The sequence below is a fragment of the Pinus tabuliformis genome, chromosome 4_1, assembly GCF_031772625.1.
Source record: "Pinus tabuliformis cultivar Carrire ecotype Pingquan chromosome 4_1, CPIR1, whole genome shotgun sequence".
In the NCBI taxonomy this organism is placed as follows: domain Eukaryota; kingdom Viridiplantae; phylum Streptophyta; class Pinopsida; order Pinales; family Pinaceae; genus Pinus; species Pinus tabuliformis.
The window spans coordinates 900,512,325-900,518,476 of NC_142303.1; positions in this window are offsets into that span (position 1 = coordinate 900,512,325).

The window sequence follows — 6,152 nt, forward strand, 5'->3', positions numbered from 1 at the left end:
CATAGGTACCTAACTACTTGATGCAATTCCAGTATAACCTGAATATCGTTGTGAACTCACGTATGGGTACCCTCCCGGAGGGGGTAATGAAAGGGCATACTGCCCCCCATACGGTAGCAATCCGGAACTCAAGGGGATTGATTGTCCTTGGGGACTGGATTGCCCAAATTGACCTCCAAATGGATCAATTTGGCGAGTCTCAACATAAGAGTTGCCGGGTATTACTCCGGATGAACAAACTGGAACAGACCATACTGTCGAAATAGTCCCTTGGTGGACTCCTTCTAGCTGTTGTGAGCTAGTTGGGACAGCTGGTATGCCGGCAAACATTGTCGGAGTGACGGCAGGGGCTTCTGCTGTCGCTGTGTCATTCGACACAGTCCTAGATGATGACGGTTGTTCAGAAATTTTAAGTCTATCCAATAGATTGCCTAGCGATTCTACAGGAACCTCCACTTGTGGTGGATTAACTTCTGATGAAGGAAATAGGGTGACCCCGAATCCAAAATGAGTTGGAGTACTTGCTTGCGGATCCTCCGCAATTTCCTCTATCGCAATCAAACCCGGTGGAAGAGGAAGACCGTCAGACCAAATAGCTTAAACACTGGTGGAAACACTTGCTCATTGCTTATGTTTATTTTTTAACGAGCATGCAGTCCGCGTTAAAACTGCTCGGATCTTGCGTTTATTTTTTAACGAGCATGAACTTTATGCTAAAACTACTCGATCATATGGTCAAATTTTGATTTTTTACCATTACCAGCTTTTCTCTTTTCAAGGATAGTACTGCATTTTCAATTGCTGCAACAAACTTTGTTAGAAATGAATAATATTTGCATGAAAATGAGATTATAACCCTAATATTTCGCTTTGAACTACGTAAAAAGCCATTAAAAGGTGTTTTTACCTCTCATTTTACCATTTCATTTGCATTTGGTTTGTTGGAGCTCTGGAGGTGCCTCTTTCCCCTTGATTTTCACCAGCTGATTCCGGGAGATTCTGCGGACGATTTTCGGCGCCGTTTGGACCAGGTAGGAGCTAAACCCTAGCTCTCTCTTTTCATGGTTTCTTTTCCTAGTTTTATGCCTGTTTTTCAGTCTTTCTGAGCCTCAGGGGTTTTGCCAGGGCGCCCTAACTTCAGCGCAGGTTCCCCATTCAAAACCTGCACTGAATGTCAAGCTGCCTTAAGGCAGCCTGACCCTCAGCGCAGGCGGGACACTCTCTGCCTGCGTTGGGCTCAGAAAACTGAGTTTCTAGCTCATTTTTTGATGAATTTTCGCCAGTTTTTCATCAAAATCAGGAACTTACTCCTTCTCTTGTTTGTTTTGCAGGGAACTTTAAACAAAATGTCCCTTACATGGCGAGAACGAGAACATGAAGAGGAGGACATGATTGCCCTCCATGACCCTATCACGGTGAACGTGCTGCGGAACTGTGGCCTGCTGAAGTTTTTCCGTATCTCTAGCATGAGGGCACAGATCACTTTGCTGCAATACATGCTTGATGCTTGGGATCCTATTAACCAGGTATTCCAGATTAGGGGAAACTCCATTCCCTTGACCATATAGGACATGTACTTCTTGACTGGATTGTCAAGGCGAGGTGCCTCCATTTCCTTGTGAGGTACGGCCCGGGGGACCGATTCCGTGAGAGATTATGTCCGCCAGTATTGCAGGGAAGGTTCTCAGCCGAGCAGAGACGGCAAGATTGTTATCCGTGAGATTACTGACAGGTCTCTCAGGTCCATTCTGTATACCATTGGTAGGATGGCCGGTAGCACAGCTCTACATGTTGCCAACAGGTCTTATATGCAACACGCCTTGGAGTGTCTCCAACCGAAAGTATTCAACTGGTGTGATGCAGTACTTGTTCAGATGAAAAGTCAGTTGACCAAGGTGAAGGATGGGAAGCTGAAGAACTTTGGATTTGGTTCTATTCTGACTGCCTTTGCCTTGGAGAAAATCCCACTGATGCAGCCTCAATACATTATACTCGACTTGCCTTCTCCGACCGAGCCACGCATGCAGACGTGGGTTGATTACATGTCTAGGCATGCTGGTCAACCTCAGATTACTTTTACTGATGCCTTCTTCAGGTGGTTCGAGCGCTAGGAGATGGTCTTCTCCGAGTATCCATATGTGGGTATGGATTTCCGAGGTGATCCGGATTTGGTGTTACCGGATGGCGAACAGTGGGGCGCTATTGGTAAACTCTTTGACCATATCACTGTTTATGGTTCTTATTTATAATGTTGTTGTGCTTTATTCTATCCAGACTTTTAATCATACTCTTCGGTGCATGCAGATGTTGGTCCTGTCTGTCCAGCAGTTCGTCCGAGACCGCCAGTTGCTGCCCCGGCAGTGGAGCCTGCCAGGAGAGCTATACTCCGCGACCTTGACGATACTGAGACCCTTACAGCTATGCAGGAGTAGGTTGAGAGCCTTACTCTCGGCATTCCCGATGTGAGGATTGATGAGTTACCTTTACAGCTGCAGTGACACACTACTGGTGTGCCTAGACGATGGACTCGTCTCTTCTGCATGATTGCACAGGCCGTGACGTGCTATCATGAGCACCACCAGGCTAGGGTGCCCCCTAGCATCTTTTTGAGTTTTAGGTCATATGACCATTTTTGTCTTGGTTACAGAACATTATGTATGAACTATAAACAGTTTATATATATTTTGATTTTCGAGTTTTCTTCTGTTTGAGTTATATGATCCATATGTACAATCCTTGAAGATGTGTCCTTTTTATAAATGTTGCAAATGTCTATCTAACACATAGTTTGCTAATGAGTCAGTTAATGTGTTTAAGTTTCTGGAAATGTGTTGATATTCAATTGAATCAAATTGTCTTTCCAAAATCTTAACCCTTAGGAACATGCGATAAATAGCTGGATTGCGAACAGAATATATACCATTGAGTTGTAGTATTACGAGTTGTGAGTCTAGCCTGACAATTAGTCGGCATATGCCACGTGTGATGGCATCAGAGAGTAGTTCTATCAACGCGCTATACTCATCGATGTTGTTCATTGATTGCCCAATACATACACCTCTGAAACTTACTAACTCGCCGCTTGGATCAAAAATGGCCCAGGCTGCGGAGGATAGGTTCCGCGAACTACGACTCGTTCCCTCGGCATATCAAACACATGTCTCTAGAAGGTTCGACATCTGCAACAAATGGAAAAGGTGGATCACTCGAGCAGAACAAATACTTTAGCGAAAACAAAATACAACAAAAGCATGCAGGTTACTATTTAAGCATAGTAACGCTTGAGGTACAGCCCGTTACGGGTCTGCGCCAGTGGAATTCCATCATAATCCATTAACTCGTAGGCTCCTTTTGCTAACACCCTTTTAAAAATATTGGGGCCCATCCATAAGGATTTGAATTTACCTGCTCCCAATTTATCGGATTCTTGGTCATAAAGCAAGACCAAATCACCTTCTCAGAAGACACAGGGTTTGACACTTTTGTCGAACTGAGCCTTGACTCGTTTCTTATGGGATTCGTTAGCCAAAGCGGCATCATGACGGGTTTCATCCAATTGGATTAATTCCAAGAAACGAGCCTCTTCTTCTGAGGTTCCGGGGAGGAGATCAATTGCGAGTTTAAGCGACGAAATTTCGCACTGGATTGGCAAGACTGCTTCCAGGCCATACACCAGTTCAAAAGGTGTGAACCCGGTTGCGTTCTTTACTGATGTTCGGTAAGCCCACAAGGCTGAGTACAGGATTAGGTGCCACCTTCTTTTATGAACCCCGATCATCCTTTGCAACATACGCTTCAGGACATTGTTGATTGCTTCAACTTGTCCGTTGGCTTGCGGATAATACGGGGTAGAACTGTCGTGAGATAGCCCTAGCTTGGCAGCTAATTCGACCATCATGTGATTGCGGAAATGCGATCCATGATCTGTAACTATAGCATGTGGTACGCCGAACCTGGCGACTACATGATTGAAAAAGAAAAGGGCAGTTGTTTCACCAGTGTTATCCAATGTAGGCATCGCCTCGGCCCATTTGGTAAAATAGTCAACAGCGACTATAATATACCCATGCCCCCCGGTCGAGGTGGGGTTACATTGCATGAAATCGATGCCCCACTTGGCGAAGGGACCTACAGCAACTATCGGCTATAAAGGTGCGGGTGGTCGTCTGGTTTTGCTATCAAAAATTTGACAAGCATGGCAACTTCTGACTGCGGTTATGCAATCTTTGAACATGGTTGGCCAGAAGTATCCTGCTCGTAAGATTTTTTGCGCTGTTGCATATCCAGATTGATGCCCCCCACATGCGCCTGAATGACATTCATTCAGGGCTTTTTCGGCCTCCTCATGGGTAAGGCACCTCCTCAGAACTGTATCAATACCACGACGGTAAAGTGTATGATCGATGATCATGTAGTCTTTTGCTTGGTATCGTATACGTTTTTGTTCAGAGCGAGAGGTGTTAGGCCTGAATTTTTGGGTTTGGAGATAAACTATGATATCTCCATACCACTCATCGCTTACAGATATCAGAAACAAACTTTCGTCCATGATTGACTCTTCTGATGTTTCATCGTTGGACGACGATGGGAGATCACACAATAATTCTGCGAAAACTAGAGCTTTCTTTGATTTGGATTTTACAAATTCCAGATCAAACTCTTGAAGGATCGCTCTCCATTTTGAATATTTGCCCCCCAGCAACTGTCGCGACAGTATATAAGTCATGGGGTTGCAATCTGACAAGATGGTAGTTTTCCGAAAGAGGACATAATGTCGAAACCTTTGAATCGCTTGAACAGCTGTAAGCGCTAGTTTTTCAACATAAGAATATTTACTTTCTGTATCATTTAAGTTTTTACTTAAATAATATATAGGATGTTCAATTCCATCGACTTCTTGAACTAAAACCATCGCAATGGTTGTATCCACTGCAGCCAGATACAGGTTAAAATCTCTTCGATAGTCCGGGGCATACATTAATGATGCTTTTACTAGACAATCTTTTAGAGCATCAAAGGAAGCTTGTGCCACCTGGTCCCAGACGAAAGGTACATCCTTTTTCAAAAGACGAGTATAACCTTTAGCACGTTTTGCGTAATTTGGAATGAACCTCCTCAGAAAGTTTTCTTTCCCTTGGAGTTTCTGAATCTGAAGCAAATTTGAAGGTGGAGGCAAATTAATGATTGCCTGAACCTTGCAGGGGTCGAGACGAATCCCATCCTTAGAGACTACAAAGCCAAGTAAACGACCAGAACCGACGCAAAACACACATTTGTGCGGATTGAGTCTTATCTTCTAGTGTCGGCAACGTAGAAATATCGCTCTTAAATGTTGCGGATGATCAGTCTGCTTTCGCGAATGAGCCGGAAGATCGTCGAGATAAGGTTGAACAATGTTCTTGATGTCATGGAAGGCATAATTCATTGCCCTCTGAAACGTCGTCCCTGCGTTCTTTAAACCAAAGGGTAATTTTCGATAAGCGAATGTGCCCCACGGACAAATAAATGCAGTCTTTGACTGGTCCTGTGGGCAGATGTTTATTTGATTATACTCGGAAAATACATCCATAAATGAAAAGATTTGACATCCGGCGCATTCATCAATTATCTGGTCGATGAAGGGTGTAGGATAGTTGTCCTTTGGACAAGCTTGGTTTACATCCCTATAATCGACACACACTCTAATCGTCCCTTGTTTTTTCATAACAGGGACAATATTCGATACCCAATCGGTTAGAGCAACCGGGTAGATGAATCCAGCATGGAGAAGTTTTTCAACTTCTGCCTTAATGCCGGCGGCTTTCTTGGGGTGCACCTGCCGAAGCCGTTGTCTTACTGGTTTGACATCAGGATACATTTTAATTTCATGTTCAACGATACTTGAGTCGATTCCTGGCATTTCATCATATGACCAAGCAAAGATATCTCTGAATTCGCGAAAAAGAGCGTTATATATTTCCAGTTCTGTAGGGGAACAACCTTTGCCGACATAAATATTCTCTACAACATCTGTTTTAGTCGAGATATTTATGGCTATAGTCTCTTCAATATTGGATAAGTTCCGCTCGGAATCCACCGTATTTACAGTATTTGTTAGGAATTCAAAAACTGCAGGGCGATAAAGGTCACTTTGAGTATCTTCTTCATATTCC